General features: G+C 52.7%; 1 protein-coding gene and 1 long non-coding RNA gene across 4 annotated transcripts in view; one reads left to right on the plus strand and one right to left on the minus strand.

The window, feature by feature from the left end:
- The window catches only part of LOC120384921 (maestro heat-like repeat family member 5), a 924,418-nt gene that overhangs the window by 82,936 nt on the left and 822,969 nt on the right, over positions 1-18,513 (plus strand). The window lies entirely within an intron of this gene.
- LOC120384930 lies at positions 1,566-6,279 on the minus strand. The gene is made up of 3 exons (XR_005589177.1): positions 6,224-6,279; positions 1,667-1,807; positions 1,566-1,591 (listed from the first exon to the last, which is right to left on the minus strand). It is a non-coding gene; the product is annotated as an uncharacterized LOC120384930 (long non-coding RNA).

Genomic DNA, 18,513 nt, shown 5'->3' on the forward strand with positions numbered 1-18,513 from the left:
CTGGGGGTCTCTGCACCAGGGAGAGCAGGAGAAAGGACAATCCCTGCTGCCACTGGGGGATGCAGTGTAGAGAAATGGCTCAATGTCCCCCATCCTCAACAAGGAGCCCCATGGCACAGAGGGCCGCACCCTGCCCCTCCCAGAGACACCCTCAGGCCCATCAGCCTCAGGGCCCCGTGGCCGTCAGCCCCCCCCCCCCCTCATCAGGGGAGGCTGGAGCTCCCCGGACTCTGCCCAGCATCCCCTGCTACAGGGTGCAGCTGTGCCACCTCCACTGGTGTTAGTGGGGCTCCCATGTCTCAGTCCGGGCGTCTTGGTGACCCAATGGGCACAGGGTGTTATTAGTCCCCTACTGCCCCCATCCTTCCACCTGTCCCCTGGGTCTCCCCTCACCTGCACAGAGGGAGCCTTCAGCCTCAGGGCTGTCAGACCCCACAGAGGAGGTGCTGGCCCCTCAGGAGTAGGCAGAGCTGCCGGTCCCCATGCCAGAGCCGCCCAGCTCCTGCTCGGCTGGCTGGGGGCTCCTCGGTGGCCAGGCTGGTGGATAGCTCCTGCTGGGCCCTGGGGCTGGGCTCCTGGCTCCTCTGCTTCCTGGAAAGGAAGCCGCAGAGCCACCTTGCCCGGCTCCTGCCCTCGCCTGGGTCCCTCCTACATAGCATCACCCGGGGCCACCTCCATTTGGGACCAGAAGGTGCCTCAGGGCCTGCTAAGGGAGCTGGTCTTTTCCTCTTCCTCCAGAAGGTCAGGGAGCTTCTCCGCTTTGCCTGCCCACTGGCCTCTTCCCCGCCCGCGGGGACAGAGGGGCCACTCTCCTCCTGGGCAAGACGGACGCTGCTCCCTACTGGCTCCAGAGCCACCTGCCCAGCCTTCCTCCTCAGCATCCGCTTCCACCGCTCCATCCTGGAACTGAGTGGGGAGCAGCCATGAGTCTGGGCTCAAGGCAGCTCTCATTAATGGGCCTGCCTGCTCCCCTGCCTACGTCCCCTCTGCTGAGGCAATTCCTCCTCCCCACATACCCCACCCCAGGGCAGGGGGGCTGCCGTCCACACGCACTGGCAGCAGCTCACAGCACAGGCTGCTCCCAATGTTCCCCCTCACCCAATAGGGCCCTGTGAAACTGGGAGAGTCTCATTCTTTCAGAGCAATGGGGCTCTCCGTTAGTTTGGACAAGCCGCTCCCTCCACCCCAGTAGACCCCGCTCCTCCCAGGCCAGAGAAAGAGCGGAACCGGATAGTCCTAAATGAAAGTTCGTTCACACGGTGCCAATCCCAGGAGGAGGAGTCGCCCTCAGTTCCCACTGATTTCACTGCTTGCCATTGTGGGTGTTCAGCACCTGGCAGGTTCTGCCCTCCCAAAGACTCTCGACGTTGGGAACAATCTCCTGCAAGGGAAAGGCTGGGAGCCCTATTGCTGGGCCATTCCCACCCCACTGGCGATGGCTCTGGAGACCTCCACTCACTTGCTCTAGATGAGATGGAGCTGGATGGCAGATGCTCTCTTCCTCAATCTCCTCCACCCAGGTGGGCTGGAAAGGGTGCTGCACAATGCCCTGCCAGTAGGGTAGAGGTAGAAGCCAGGAGACCGAAAGTGGCTGTGAAAACAAGACAATGTTTTATTGCCAGGAATGGATAAATTCAGCCTAGCAACTGGGGTTCACAACACTCACCTACGGCCAGCAGGACACCCCCCATCTCCAGGTCTCCTAGCACCTCACGCACATTCCTGAAGCGTGACGGCCCAAGGGCTCTAGGGCATTTCTTCAGAGGTGTCTCCACTGTCGTCGTCTTTGCTGTTGTCATGTTCCATTCTATAGGAGTTTATAAAAATATGCTAATGAGTGTGAATATAATGTAACTGCAGTATGCTTCATGCAAAAGGTCTCTTGTAAGGTATCATTACAAGGCTTATAATCTACTGAGTGTGGTCATCCTATTTGTATAAATGTATCACTTTTGTATCTGTATCTGAGTGGAAGGGAACAAATGGGGCAGCCATCGTGAGAAATCCACTAGCTACCACCTGAGCTGGAACAAAGGCTGGACCAGGGAAAGGAGTGTGAGGAGGGCTCCAGGGAGGCATGGCAAGGCCCAGCCCAGCCCAGACGAGTGGCTCCTCCAGTCCGTTCCCGACTGAGCGGCTCCCTTCGGCCTGGCCGTCCGCCCCTGCCTGGCCCCAGCTGAGTACCCCAGGCCCAGCCCGGTCCCAGCCTGGCCACGGCTGTTTTGACCATATATGGCCTGTGACGTTATGGGTGTAATATAATCTCTCATTGGAAGGCGACAGGGCCAGAAAGAGTTAATTAACTCACAGACTGACTTAACCCTTTAAAGACTGGTTAGGAAGATATGTAAAAATCCACCCACTTTCCTTTTGAAAGAGCCCGTGTGGATAGCTTTGAAAAGGTCTCAGATGGAGTAAGGGCTGTTAAGAAAGTTGAGCAGCTCTATAAGCAAGTGGCTGTGTTTGGCCAGCTGGTTGGGAAGACAATGGTGTTGGAACAGGAATGTCTCCATTCTGATTCTTTAAGTGAGCAGTCTGTGCTTCTGTGTTGATGCAAATTACTTGGCTGGCAGGAGAAGACTTGCTAATGGCTGTTAGCAAAGAGAGCCCACCCCATCAGCCAGTAAATTCTGTTAAGCAAGAAAAATCAGGGTTTGATCCTTCAGAACAAGGAGGAAGTTTGCAAAGGAAGCCACAGGTTCATGGGTGGCAAGTCTGTAGAAATTTTGGTGGTGCTCAGAACCCGCCCCCCAACTCTGCCCCCACCTGCCTAAGGCTCTGAGAGGGGTCTCGGCGGGGGAGGTCTGGGGTGCAGATCCTGGGCTGGGGATTAGGGTCCAGGGTGCAGGCTTTGGGATGGAGTTTGGGTGCTGGGTGCAGGCTCTGGGCTGGGGCAGGGGGTGGGTGTGCAGGAGGGTGAAGGGTGCAGGCTTTGGGACGGAGTTTGGGGTTGGGAAGGGGTGTGTGGGAAGGGGGGGTGCACCTTCTGGGAAGGGAGTTTGGGGATAGGAGGGAGTACAGGGGTGAGGGCTGTGGAGCTGAGGATGAGGGATTCATGATGTGGGGGGGCTCAGGACTGGGTCAGAGGATTAGGGTGCAGGGGGATGAGGTTTGGGGCTGAGGTTGAGGAGTTCATGCTGCAGGGGCGCTCAGGGATGGGGCTGAGGATTAGGGTGCAGGGGGATGAGGGTTGGGGCTCAGGATTAGGGTGTGGGGGGATGAGGGCTCTGGCTGGGGTTGAGGATTAGGGTGCGGGGGGATGAGGGCTCCGGCTCGGGCTGAGGATTAGGGTGTGGGGGGATGAGGGCTTTGGCTGGGGTTGAGGATTAGGGTGCAGGGGGATGAGGGCTCTGGCTGGGGCGGAGGGTTTGGGGCTTTGGAGAGGCTCAGGGTAAGGGCCGGGGCCCTATCCAGGCAGGGCCGGGGGAGAGACCCAGCTCCAAATATTGCTGGAGCAGGGCACCCGGCCCCTGAATATTCCTGGAGCCCGGGCACCGCAGGTGTATATAACCTGCCGCCTATGCAGGTTAACCCTAAAAGACGCAAACCCCAATGGTATTGAGCCAAAGGTGTGGCATGATGACAAAAATGATTGTAGGTGGACCCTTGCAATGAATTTGTTGTTATCGCTAATGGTAATTTTTGTAACTAATGTGTTGCTATTACCAAGAACTGTAAAAATGTTCCAGCTAAGGTGACCAGATGTCCCCATTTTATAGGGACAGTCCCAATATTTGGGGCTTTTTCTTATATAGGCTCCTATTACGCCCCACGCCCTGTCCTGATTTTTCACACTTGCCGTCTGGTCACCCACATGTGTGGGTCCCAGCTGCTCCCTGCTCCCCTCACTGAAGCAGGTGTGCAGGGTTACTGCCCTGGGAACTGCAGGGCATCAGTGGACATGGGGCTGGCTGGAGGCAGGGCAGGGGCTGACTGGAGGTAGGGTCTGGCTGCAGGCAGGGCAACGGGTGCAGGGCTGGTGCGGGCAGGACAGAGTGTGCGGCAGGGGCGGGCAGGAGACAGGCTGGCTGAGGGCAGGGAGTGCGGGGCTGGCTGGAGACTGGGGCTGGAGGCAGGGCAGGGAATGCGGGGCTGGCTGGAGACGGGCCGGTCAGGCAGGGCTGGTGCAGGCAGGGGCTGGCTGCGGACAGGGGCTGGCTGCGGACAGGGGGTGCAGCCCACCCTGTACGGTGGTTGCCCCCTCTTCCTCCCTCCCCCACCAGGGTAGCAGCAGCAGCCCGGGCTCAGGGGCTATTTAAAGGGCCCAGGGCTCCCCTGCTTCTACCGCCCCAGCCCTTTAAATAGCCGCCAAAGCTGCACCACTTCCCCAGAGCTCCCCAGGCCCTTTAAATACCCCCCGCCCGGGGGAAGCCGTGTTATACCAATATAATAAAAACCAACAGGATCTAATTAAGAGGGATAAGGCAAAGATGCCACATTTATTGTAAATACCATAACAAAACAAAAGACAACAGTAAACAACGTTGTTTTACTACTTATTTCTATCACTACTTATTCCTTATACACACACACACACACACACACACACACACATATATTCATTCACACAATCATTCATTCAGGTTCTGTACAGATGTTATAGTTACCAGCCTAGACATTGCTCATGCCAAGTTACTGGCCAGGTATCTTGGTCATGAGGATGGAGCCAAGTCTGTGTCAGATGCATTTGATGCTCCTGGAGGCTGGCAGCAGAACCATAGACTCAGGCTGTGGCTACACTTAGCACTTCAAAGCGCTGCCGCGGTAGCGCTGCTGTGGCAGCGCTTTGAAGCGCTAAGTGTAGTCAAAGCACCAGCCGCGCTCCCAGCGCTGGGGCTTTGACCACACTGGCGCTTTGCAGCGCCGCAATTTGCAGCGCTGGAGAGGGTGTGTTTTCACACCCTGCTGCAGCACTGCAAATTTGTAAGTGTAGCCAAGCCCTCAAAGTCCTCAGTCTTTAGAGTCCAGTTTGATAGGAATTTATTCCTATGTCAGTCCATGAGAGTTGCTTCATTTTGCTGTTGCTAAATCAATCAGCAGGTGGCTGGCTCCATTCTGTCAGATGCTTGTTTTTCCTTCCTTTGAGGTACTGGGGGTCATCTGGTTGATCCCACTTGACACCTTCTTCAGCCGACACTGAATTCTTCAGGCTGGTAACTCCCTAACCATTCATTCATTGTTTAAACTAGGCATGCATTCACATACATTCTCTATCTTAATTACATCTAGTTCACTGTCTTTTTACCTTTAGGGGTGTTACCAATTTATGTGACCCTCCCTGTCTTTTAACAAGCAAAGATAAAGTGAGATGAAAACTTACAGAGGGTGGGGATCTCTATTTATACACTATAACAGCTACTGTTTTGGCTTACTTAGAGATAATTAATGTTTAACAAGTTTTATACAAAGTATTTCTTTGAGCTTAACAAGTTTTATACCAAGTATCTCTTTGAGCAGGCTTCACACAGATACAGCTGGTGGCTTGCAGGTTAGAGGCTAAATGTTGGGAATCACAAATTTACTTCTAACATAAACCTTAAGTTATAAAGTATTAATTAACAATAAATTAATAAATCATTTCTTTTATAAACCATGTTTAATATAAACCTTCTTTAATATCCCTACAGCCGGGCCACCCCGGTACAGCGCACCGGCTCTTGCCAGTACACTGTACTGGGGCTTGGGCACAGGGCCCTCTAGGGGCGGGGCCCGATTCAGGGGACTTGGTTGAATTGGCCTAAAGCTGGCCCTGCTGGCAGCTCCAGCCTTTTTATAGGCAGAGGCTGGCTGGTGTGTCACACAATCTCTTTATTACTCGCCTGAGATGGGTCACCTGTTACTTGTGGCTCTGAATATGCATATAAGGAAAAATCCCAAAGGTCTGACCATCTATGGCCATCAGGTACCAGTGATATGGAAGTGCCATCACCACAGCGGTGACCATAAAGTCAGGTGTTTTGACCACCTATGGCCTGTGATGTTATGGGCGTAATATAATATCTTATTCAGCCAATCACTCAGACAAAGAAGTTGTTTATATCTGCAGAAGATAATGCTGCCTGCTTCTTGTTTACACTTCTCTGCACGAGATGTCACTATTGTTTCATTGGCAATGGAGTGTGATGTCACAGACTGTGTACATCATCATGTAATGACTGACTGCACCCACCACTTTTAAACCACTTGGTTTGCACCCATGCCCTTAATCCTGTCCTAAAATTACCTTTTCATGTCACTAAGCTCTCTTGTTGCTGTGGGGTACTGTAGGTGTGAGGCAGGGCAGGTTGGGAGAAGAAATATTCTTTATCTGAAGAAGTGATCTGTATGAGGAAAACATTTGAAAACTTGTTTACTGAGTAATGTGAGTTCTTCACTCTACTTGATAGCATTTCTCTGCTTGTAACATGAACTTGTGAACACCACATCCAAGCAATTCCAAAATTCCAGGAATATTCTAGGCATCAGTGAGCAGAACTGTATTGGTTTTGGTGAAAATTGGAATGGGAAATAGACCAGTCATGCTTAAGTTAGGTTTGGCGCCTAACTCCTATTGAAATCAGTGGGTGTTATGCACCTAATCTGCTGGTGCAATTTTCAAAAGCACCTTTAAGCATCTGTTTGCATCTTAAGCACCTAAATATCTTTGAAACACTGGTCCTTCATCTCTGCCTCAGTTCCCCATCTATAAATGGAGGTTAATAATACTTTATCCTACTGTTTGCCTATCTTGTCTATTTGTTTAGATTGTATTTGAGGCACGGGACAATCTCTTACTATGTTTTTGTAATGGGACCCTGAATTTTGGTTGGGACATCTAAACACTACCATAAAACAAAAAATGATCAGCCCCATAATATAAAGGCCCACCAATGATCTATTTTTCAGGGCAAGTCACAGGCCCAGCTGCCTCAGAGGAAAGTCTGAGAAACACAATATCAAACAATTATGGATTAACCTGCCCATAGGAGAAGTTTCTTCCTGACCCCTATCAGTTGGTGGTAGGCTTATATCCTGAAGCATAAGGATTTATATCCCTTCTACATTTTGTATACCAGCGAAGTTTGGATGATATGGTCCATATAAATGTCTAATCCAGGGGTGTCCAAACTACTGCCCGTGGGCCAACTGCGGCCCGCGGGTCAGTTTTTATTGGCCCGCAGCAAATTCTGAAAATATAATTGAATATGGCCCGCACATGGCGCTTGAGCTCAACTCTGTTGCACTTCTCAGTTTCAACACTAGATGGAGCCAGTCACAGAAAAGGTGCTTCTCCACTAAACAAAATTAAGCAAAGAAAAATAGTTACCACGAGTCACCAGAAATGGCAGCACCGAAGAAACGCAAGATAGCAAGTGAGTGTAGAACAGGGGTGGGCAAACTATGGCCTGCAGGCCACATCCGACCCGCGGGACCGTCCTGCTGAGCCCCCGAGCTTCTAGCCCGAGACGCTCGCCCCCGGCCCCTCCCACACTGTTCCCCCTCGCCCACAGCCTCAGCTCGCTCGCTCGCTCCACTGCCGGAGCCGGCACAAGGCTCTGCTGTGAGCTCCTTGGGCAGTGCAGCTGCAGAGCCCGGCCTGACCCAGTGCTCTGAGCTGCGCGGTGGCGGTGGTGGCATGTCCCGGCTCCAGCCGGGTGGCGCGGCTGTAACACTGCCAGCCACTGGTGCTCCAGGCAGCACGGTAAGGAGGCAGGGAGCAGGGTGGGTTGGCAGGAGAGTCCGGGGTGGTGGTCAGGGGGCGGGGGTGTGGATAGGGGTTGGGGGGAACAGGGGGTTGAATGGGGGCAGGGGTCCGGGGGCAGGCGGGGACAGGGAGAAGGGGTGGGTGGATGGGGCAGGGGTCCCGGGGGATAGTCAGGAAGGAGGGGTTGGGTGGGGTGGCAGGGGCAGTGAGGGGCAGGGTTCTGGGGGCAGTCGGACAGGGGGTGGGTGGATGGGGCAGGGGTCCCGGGAGGGGTAGTCAGGAATGAGGAGGGGTTGGATGGGGCGGTGGCCCAGGGGACAGGGAGCAGGTGTGTGTGGATGGGGCAGGGTCCCAGAGGGACCATCAGGAATGGGGCAGTTGGATGGGGCAGGAGTCCTGGCCGGGGTGGTAGATGGGAGGTAGGGCTGGGCCACCTAACCGGCCCTCCATACAACCTCAGGCCAAAAAGTTTGCCCGCCCCTGGTCTAATCCTTTTCTGAATCAGCAGCGTCTCACCCAGGAAACTCAACGCCAATATCCTGAGGAGAGAGAGAGACACACACAATCAGACAGAGACTGAGGGCTTCCCCCACCTTTAGCAACAACTGAAACCCCTTCCCCACAGAGGCATGTCCTGATTTTATTTGCCCCCATGTTAATCCAGCCCAGAGCCTGCCCCCCCACCCCGGCCTGGTGACAGTGAGTGAGGGCGGGGGAGGGAGGGGGCAGCTCCCCCCAAACCTGGGCGGGGAGGGCAGGTCTGTGCGGGGCAGGTGAGTGCAGGTCTGTCTCCGTCCGGTGACTTTACACCTGTGCCTGCACCGGGATGGTCCTAGCGCCCCTTGTTTGCTGGGGCTTTAACCATCCCGGTGAGCTGGTTTCTGTGCGTGTCTGAGGAGCCTTGTACCCGGCTACTGGTCAGCGCCTCACTCCCGCTGTCCCTCCCCAGCCATCCCCTGCCTCCTCCCTGCTGCCCCTTTGACAGCTTTGAACCCTGCAGTAACAGTGTCACCCACAGACAAAGCTGCCACTGAACTGAATTAACCCTCCTCATCCCGAGCCCCCTCGCTCCGCCCGTTCCCCCAAAGCCCTGCTCCTGCCCCTGAGGTCCTGCCCTCACGCCTGCCCCTGCCCCTGGAGTCCCTGCCTCACATCACCTGTCCCTTCCTCCAATGCCCCACCCTCACTCTGCCCCTTCCCGAATCCCCACTCCCGCACTGCCCCTCCCAATACCCCTCCTCTGCCCTCACACTGCCCCTTCCCCAAGCTCCCGCCCCTGCACCACCCAGTGACCCAGGAGCAGGCCAGACCTGGGACGGGGAGGCATAAACATGCTTTGCTCTGCCACAGACTTCCCGAGTGTCCTTGGGCACATCACTCAGCCTCTCTGGGCCTCAGTTCTCCCCGAGGAAATGGGGCTGTGGTGCTTCCCTCCTCCTGGGAGGAGAACTACCCTACAAATTAGGAAGATGCTGGGATCCTGGAGTCATGGGGAGGTTCTAGGGGAGTATATTAGCACCATCATTTGGTATATGGAGTCTGTTTGAAACAAAATATTTCCCTGAAGTCATTCCAAATCCTGTATTCAGCTATAACCTTGGGAAATACATAATGGAGCGGTGGTTTTTCCCTGGTGTAGCCAGCAACGACCTGGCACCACCCCAGCTCTGCCCCCTTCCTGCCACTGCGACCCCATCTCACCTCCTGACCCTGGCTGGCTACACCCCAGCCCCTGCAGGGGGCTGTGTAGGGGTCTCCTTGCAACCCTCAGTGGGTGTCTGGTGGGTGCTGTCACCTCTGCCAGAGACCCCAAAACTCTGCTCACTAGCTTCCTCCTCATGGGGAAGGAAGCTCCTACTTTCTGACGTGGGAGGGAGATTCTGGGATTCCTTCGTGATGTGATATCAAAAGGACCCGTGGGAGGGCTCCTGACCAGGGGTTCTAATCACCTAATCCCACCAAGTCTGGAGTGGCAGGGCAACCCCTCCCCAGTCCAGATTCTGCTAGGGGCTGGGCTAGGGATCTCTAGGGAGGGAGACTTGTGTCACCCACAGACAAAGCTGCCACTGAACTGAATTAACCCTCCTCATCCCCGAGCCCCCCGCTCTGCCTGTTCCCCAAAGCCCTGCCCCTGCCCCTGAGGTCCTGCCCTCACGCTGCCCCTGCCCCGAGGTCCCTGCCTCACATCACCTGTCCCTTCCTCCAATGCCCCACCCTCACTCTGCCCCTTCCCGAATCCCCACTCCCGCACTGCCTCCCCCAATACACCCTCCTCTGCCCTCACATTGCCCTCCCTTCCCAAGCTCCCGCCCCTGCACCACCCAGTGACCCAGGAGCAGGCCAGACCTGGACGGGGAGGCATAAACATGCTTTGCTCTTCCACAGACTTCCGAGTGTCCTTGGGCACATCACTCAGCCTCTCTGGGCCTCAGTTCTCCCGTGCGGGAAATGGGGCTATGTGGTGCTTCCCGCCTTCGCACGAGCCTGGGAGGAGAACTACTGTACAAATTAGAAGATGCTGGGATCCTGGAGTCATGGGGGAGGGTTCAGGGGGAGCATATTAGCACCATCATTTGGTATATGGAGTCTGTTTGGAAACAAAATATTTCCCTGAAGTCATTCCAAATCCTGTATTCAGCTATAACCTTGGGAAATACGTAATGGAGCGGTGTGGTTTTTCCTTGTGTAGCCAGCAACGACCTGGCACCACCCCCAGCTCTGCCCCCTTCCTGCCACTGCGACCCCATCTCACCTCCTGACCCTGGCTGGGCACCCCGCAGCCCCTCGTAGCAGGGGCTGTGGGGTCTCCTTGCAGCCCTCAGTGGGTGTCTGGTGGGTGCTGTCACCTCTGCCAGAGACCCAAGAAACTCACTAGCTTCCTCCTCATGTGGGAAGGGCCTACTTTCTGACGGGAGGGAGATTCCGTGATGGCAGAGCCCGTGGGAGGAGGGGTTCTAATCACGAGTCTGGAGTGGCAGGGCAACCCCCTCCCCCAGTCAGATTCTGCTAGGGGGCTGGGCAGGGATCTCTAGGGAGGGAGACACAGGAAAAAACAGTTGCCACTATGGAACCCAGGAGTCCTGGCTCCCAGTCCCCCGCTTCTCGCCAGCTGGGGTAAAGCCTCTTTGGATAAAATCTCCTGCCCCACTGCAAAAGTGAGCACGGAGAGTGGGAACGGTTAGAGGCCCCACCGGGGGTGGCTGGCCCTGCTTTCCTACCGTCTTCTGATGTTGGCCACAGACCATCAGCAGCCGCTGCACATGCTGATCTGTGGGTGGCCTTCAGTGGGGGTTTGGCATGGCAGGGAGCAGGCTGGCCAGGGGTCTTTGTCGCTGTCTGCTGGCCATGCATAGGCATGGTCCTCCCCTCCTCTGAACAACCAGAGTTAGTCTGTGCTTGAAAAGAGAGACACAGGAGACTCAAGACAAGAGGGTGAGAAAGATCGAGAAAGGACCTATGAAGACAGCCCACACAACAGGGACACTGCCTGGTGAAGGGATGTGGAGGCACCAAATTGCCCCATTTTTCCTGGTGCCCTATGCAGCTCCGTACTGCTCCAGCGGCCAGCCCGATCCCCCGACTGGCTGAGCCGGCCAGGAAAGCTGCCCCTGCTCTGCCTCTTCCCCAAAGCCCCTACCCTGCCTCTTCCCACCCCTGCACCATCCCATCTCCCCACTCCGCCCCTTCCCCTGAGCTACATCCCGGTGGACTGCAGGAGGGATCAGGTGCACCCTGCACTCACCGGGCGGTGGGAAGTGGAACGACCTGGCCCCAGCCCGCTCTGCTCCACCAGCTCCCAGCTGCACCGCTGGTGATTGTTGGGGGGTGTTTCCCACCCACCCCCAAGTTCCAAGGCTGGGAGCAGAGTGCAGCGGGCTGGGGCCGGATCACCCACTTCCCACCGCCCTGTGAGTGTGGGGTCGGGCCTGCCCTGCAATTCCCGGGCGGCGGGAAGTGGAGGACCTGGCCCCAGCCTGCTCCACTCTGTCAGCTCGGGCTGGGGACGGGGTGCTAACGGGGATGGGACTAGGAACGGGAACAGGGACACAGGCAAGGCTCTGTGGTGTCAGAGCTGGGAAGTGGGACGTGGGGTGAACACTCTGCAGTGTCAGAGTTCATAGACTCATAGACTTTAAGGTCAGAAGGGACCATTATAATCGTCTAGTCTGACCTCCTATACAACGCAGGCCACAGACTGTCACCCACCCACTCCTGTAACAAACCCCTGACCTATGTCTGAGCTACTGAAGTCCTCAACTCGACGTTTAAAGACTTCAGGGTGCAGAAAATCCTCGAGCAAGTGACCCGTGCCCCACGCTGCAGAGGAAGGCGAAAACCCCCCAGGGTCTCTGCCAATCTGCCCTGGAGGAAAATTCCTTCCTGACCCCAAATGTGGTGATCAGCTAAACCCTGAGCATGTGGGCAAGACTCACCAGCCAGCACCCAGGGAAGAATTGTCTGTAGGGATGTGGGGTAAACGCCTGCAGTGTCAGAGCTGGGAAGGGAACAATGTGGAACAGACTCTATCAGTGTATAGAGATAAGCCTGACTGGTGTGAAGGGCTTCGAATCTGCTTGCTTGGAAATTAACCCCAGTAAACTTCACTTTGCCTGTGCTTCCGACTTCTGGTCTTTTGCTGCCTGCGTGACAAGAACCAGGGAAGTGGGCAGGGGAAGGGAAAGCCCTCTAACAATGGCACCTTCTCCTCTAGGTGGAAAAGAGGAGACTAAGGGGGGATATGATAGAGGTCTATAAAATCATGAGTGATGTTGAGAAAGTGGATAAGGAAAAGTTATTTACTTGTTCCCATAATACAAGAACTAGGGTTCACCAAATGAAATTAGTAGGTTTAAAACAAATAAAAGGAAGTTCTTCTTCATGCAGCGCACAGTCAACTTGTGGAACTCCTTGCCTGAGGAGGTTGTGAAGGCGAGGACTATAACAATGTTTAAAAGGGAACTGGATAAATTCATGGTGTCCCTAGCCTCTGTTTGTCAGAGGATGGAGATGGATGGCAGGAGGAAGATCACTTGATCATTGCCTGTTAGGTTCACTCCCTCTGGGGCACCTGACATTGGTCACTGTCGGTAGACTGATACTGGGCTAGATCGACCTTTGATCTGACCCGGTACGGCCTTTCTTATGTTCTTATGTTTTCCACTGCCCAGGAGACCCAGCCAGGGACTGATGTGCTGGAGATATGTTGGGAAAAGGAACTGTCTGAATTGCCAAGGCAGGAAGCCAACAATCTACAGCAACATCATTAACCACAAACTCACTCTGAGCATGCTCCAGCCAGAAGGGAAATGGGCAGGAATTCTTGCTGTTCAGCCATGGCCACACATACAGAGATGCACAGCAGTGAGGGTGCTGGGCAAGCTGGTCTGAGCGAACAATTGGAAATGATCCTTCCGTTAGAACAGAACCAGAGTGTAGAAAGGCCCCTGTGTTAAGTGGTTGAGGCTGAGGCCTTAGGAAGCTGGCCTACGATACCATAGGGATCTTTCTGTGGAGGTTTGATTCTTGCCAGCTAGGGGAAGCTGGTGTGTGGTGTCTTTGTGGCTGCACTTTCAGTGATGCAGGTTTCTCTATCCCGTTGTTCCAGGGTCATCCTACTAGATTGCCAGCTGCTTTTCAGCTGCAGTGTGGAGACTGTTTGTGTGTGTGGAGAGACAGTGTGTGTGTGTGTGTATGGGAAGAGTGAGTGTGTTGAGGTAGGTAGGAGCGGATCATTATTATCCCTACTTGAAAGAGGGAGACGCTCAGGCTGAGAAAGGAGAATTGAATTGTCGAAGAAAAACTCAGTTCTCGCTTTTTGTTTGGATGCAGCAAAATCAAATACTATATTATTTCTCCAGTAATTACAATGGAGGGAGAGAGTGCCATAGGACACAGGGTCCTGGACAGGTCTCTCAACTGGTAAACAATTACATCAAGCCTTTATACATTTGTTACAGACAAGCTTAGACAATCATGGAGACAGTAAAAAGCAACAAATACATTTTGTTTATACATAAGCTTTTCTGCTATCTTACTAGAAAAAGCAAGACTGCACATTGCAAGGTCGTAATACTTTCACACAGTTCACTCTGTCTTACATTATCTTGCTTCTACAAATCTCACGTCATAAGGGTCACAGTATGGCCTGACTCTTGCTAACTGACTAACATGCATTAAAATCCCCTTCAAATCCTTATTAATTCTTTCCTTGCTTCCACAGACTTGTCTTAGGTCACAAAGCCAGTCAATGGCTGAATTGGGAATAGGACCCCCAGAGCCCTGATTTTCAAATTAACCATCGGATCTTGAATGTCATACATTGAATGACCTCAATAAAGTGCTCTTAGATGAGCTCCAGTCCAACAAGTGTGCACAGTAATTATTCAGCCAGTATTTGAGGAGAACTGAAATGTTAGAGAGAATCATGAACTGCTCAGAGACCACTAATGCAGAGAAGCAGCAAAATTTGTCAAACATATAACTGGTTATGACTTATTTACTTGGTCTTAAAAGAGAACAACAAGGACCTGAGTCTCCTCCCTGTCAATAACCCCCTGCTCAGGCAATCAGGGTAGAGACTGAGGAGGGGAGGCTGAGGGGTCTCACCAGAGAGCTAAAAGGATGGCCCAGGTCACTGGCGGGGATCACTGCCCCAGCACTACTGCAGCTCCACAGTTTTGGGTGGACCTCCCACAGTGAGAGCTGCCGAGCACTCCCCCGCAACACACACACACACACACACACACACACACACAGACACACACACACACACCCCTCCTGGTGTTGGGAGGGGAACAGGAGAAAGGACAAAAGAAGCAAGAGAGGAAGAGAAGGGGGGGGGAATGGAGGAAAAGTTGAAACAAAAAGGACAAACCCTAATGTCCCCAGTGATTCTAAGGGACAAAATCCCAGGTGTGGAATAAAATTCTGCATCCTTATGATCATGTTTTCCATGAATTCAACTGTCACCAGAATGATCACACCGAACAGTTTCAAACCTCGAGGAGGCTCTAACCCTCTAAACAGGGACATCTGTTTTCTAGTAAAATCACTAAAAGGAAGGAGAAAACTCGAAAGAGGTTCCTCCTGGCGCTCATGTCCGTGAACCCCAATACTCCCCCAGTCCTCAAAGAGAGACCTGGAGAAGGAGACTTGCTAAAGCAAAGCCAGAGGGTCTCTGAGGTTTCCCTGGCCCCTCGCCCCTGTCCTGCCTGGCTGATGTCAGCATCTCTCTGTGAGGTCACCACCTCCCCACCACCTTTGACCAATAGTCTGAGGTCCTGCAAAAGGCCTTTGTGATGTCACTGCCACACCCCTCCCTTGCTGGGCTAATGTCCTGCCCCTGGCCAGGCACTTTGGAGGTTTGAGCTACTCCCTGTGGATCACCCCACTCAAGGAGCGCTCATTCTAGGAAGCAAGCCAGCTAGACAGTAAAACATCAGATGCTGCTCCCAATGCTACACTTAGTTTTTCAGAAATTAGTTGACTTTATGGCCAGAAGAGACCATTAGAGCATCTAATCTGACCCCTGCATATCACAGGCCTCCTGTATGACACAAGAGCTACTTTTGGGGTAAACACATTCCAGAAAGGCATCTAGTCTTCATGAAATGACGTCACGAGATGGAGAATGCACCAATTTCCTTGGTAGCCTGTTCCTTTGGTGAATCATCCTCACTGTTGAATATTTGTGCCTTAATTGTAATATGAATTTGTCTCTTTTCACCTTCCAGCCATTGGGTTTTTTAATGCCTTTCTCTGCTACATTAAAGAGCCCTTTAATAGCTAATCTTTTCTCTCCATTCAGGCACTTCAACGTTTCAGTGAAGTCACCTTTCAATCTTCTTTTGAGAAGCTAAACAGGTTGAGCTCTTTCAATAGCTCACTAGAAGGCATTTTTCTCCAGCCCTCAGAACCTTTGGTGGCTCTTTGCTGCCTCAACTCCAATTTCACACCATCTTTTTCAAATGAGGACACCAAAACTGGAGGCAGTATTCCAGTATCAGTCTCACTGATACCATGTCACCTCCTGTGACGTTATTGACATAGTCTGTAACTGTATAGATCACCGTTGCCACCACTGTTCTATATTTGCAGCCAATATTGCATAAAGGTGGTCACATAAAGGGTCTAGGGAGAGGTTATGATTGGCTGATTATAATTATGCTATCTCTAGATATGTATCATTTTTGTAGTTGACATTATGAATATTGGCTCTATGCTGCCTGTATTTCCAACTTGTGCTATGCTTCTGGGGAACACCCCAGCCAGACAAATTGGTGTCAGCTCTGCCTAGCCTGCTTGATGGCCCATTAAGGACCATCAGCGATACAACTGACCCATTGAGAGAAGGCAGATATGCCTTGTGGCTCAGCAAGGTGTGCAGGGACCTGCCTATGGACAGAACTCTAAGGTTTTTCTATGTCGCGTGCTGGATAGAGTGTCCTTGGGACAAAGAAAGCAAAGACCACATGGCAAGAGACTATAAAAGACTGATGCCTCATCTCCATCTTGTCTTCAGTCCTGCTTCATACTTCTGGAGGGACTTGGCTACAAACTGAAGCTCTGTACAAAGGACTGAATGGCCCATCCCAGTTGTGGATGTACTCCAGAGACTTGATTTGAACCTGCAGTTTATTCCATCACTGCTACAAGCCTGAACCAAGAACTTTGCCAAAGTACAAGTTTTGCCCAGCGCACCGTTTCCCCTTACGCTGATCCTTGGTAACATTTCCTGATTGGGGGGGAGGGGGAAGGGGAGAGAGACGAGGCGTTTTCTCTCTTTTTCTTTCCTCTCCATTTTCTGCTCCTTCCTTCAATTCCAGAAACTTCTCTTGTGTTTCAGACTGTGCAGTGACACCCTCCCCACCCCAGGACTATGGAGCCTTTGGAGCAGAAAGATCCTAGGAGCTAAGGATGAATCCAGGGGTGAGTAGCTGGCAGGAAGGAGTCCTAGCAACTCTTCTGGGAGTGCAGGGGAGGAATGACTCCCCCTTCTCTACATTCTCCCCATGGGGCTCTGCGGAGCAGGGAGGGTTGTGTGATAAATTCCATCCAACATTCCCCTTTGATCCAAGCCGAGAGACATCTCAGCTATGCACGATCCCCTTGGCAGCACCAAACAAGGGATGTTTTCCACTGCCCAGGAGACTCAGCCAAGGACTGATGTGCTGGAGATATGTTGGGAAAAGGGACTGTCTGAATTGCCAAAGCAGGAAGCCAACAATCTACAGCAAAATCATTAACCACAAACACACTGTAAGCATGCTCCAGCCAGAAGGGAAATGGGCAGGAATTCTTGCTGTTCAGCCATGGCCACACATCCAGAGCTGCACAGCAGTGAGGGTGCTGGGCAAGCTGGTCTGAGCGAACACTTGGAAATGATCCTTCCGTTAGAACAGAACCAGAGTGTAGAAAGGCCCCTGTGTTAAGTGGTTGAGGCTGAGGCCTTAGGAAGCTGGCCTACGATACCATAGGGATCTTTCTGTGGAGGTTTGATTCTTGCCAGCTAGAGGAAGCTGGTGTGTGGTGTCTTTGTGGCTGCACTTTCAGTGATGAAGGTTTCTCTATCCCATTGTTCCAGGGTCGTCCTACTAGATTGCCAGCTGCTTTTCAGCTGCAGTGTGGAGACTGTTTGTGTGTGGGGAGAGACAGTGTGTGTATGTTGGGGAAGAGTGAGTGTTTTGAGGTAGGTAGGAGCGGATCATTATTATCCCTACTTGAAAGAGGGAGACGCTCAGGCTGAAAAAGGAGAATAGACTTGTCTTAGGTCACAAAGCCAGTCAATGGCTGAATTGGGAATAGGACCCCCAGAGACCTGATTTTTAAATTAACCATCGGATCTTGAAATTCATACATTGAATGACCTCAATAAAGTGCTCTTAGATGAGCTCCAATCCAACAAGTGTGCACAGTAATTATTCAGCCAGTATTTGAGGAGAACTGCAATGTTAGAGAGAATCATGAACTGCTCAGAGACAATTAATGCAGAGAAGCAGCACAATCCATGAAACATATAACTGGTTATGACTTATTTACTTGGTCTTAAAAGAGAACAAAAAGGCCTTGGGTCTCCTCCCTGTCATTAACGCCCTGCTCAGACAATCAGGGTAGAGACTGAGGATGGAAGGCTGAGGGGTCTCACCAGAGAGCTCAAAGGATGGCCCAGGTCACTGGTGGGGATCACTGCCCCAGCACTACTGCAGCTCCACAGTTTTGGGCGAGCGATTTCACCAGGACATTGCAACATCTTTCACAATCCACATGAGTGGAGACTGTTCATTGATTCATCGAAGACGAAGTCTTAAAGATGTTTTACTGCATAATGGCAATGGTTTGCCATGAATTCCACTTGGTGATGCAGTCCATAGGAAGGAAACCTAGGACAACATGAAACAACAACATGAAACCTCTCTGAGGCTCTTATCTGCTCCACAGGGACGTCTGTCTTCTCATTCAATTAGCAGTGGGAAAGGGGATGCAATGTCTGCCCCCAGCCAGACCACCAACCCCATCAGACACCCTCCCCCGCTGGTGCACCAGGGTCTCCCCCAGACCGACAACAGCTATGAATTAAAACCCCACAGTGTTTGTTGGGGCTACTGGAGATGCTGAAATCTCACTCTTGTCTCTCTCCTCCTGCCTCCACCTCCGAGCCAGGCACTGGGCAGTTCAGTGGGAAGGGATGAACGGATGACAGTGGAGGAAAAAAATCAAAAACCAAAAGTGAAGCCAAAAGCGCAAGCCGGGCAGGCAAGGCAAATCGCAGGCTTCTGCCATAGACTAGTTCTCCCCGCTCTTCCAATAACCCACCCAAACCACGACACCAC

The sequence above is a fragment of the Mauremys reevesii genome, linkage group 17 (assembly GCF_016161935.1).
Source record: "Mauremys reevesii isolate NIE-2019 linkage group 17, ASM1616193v1, whole genome shotgun sequence".
Lineage (NCBI taxonomy): Eukaryota > Metazoa > Chordata > Testudines > Geoemydidae > Mauremys > Mauremys reevesii.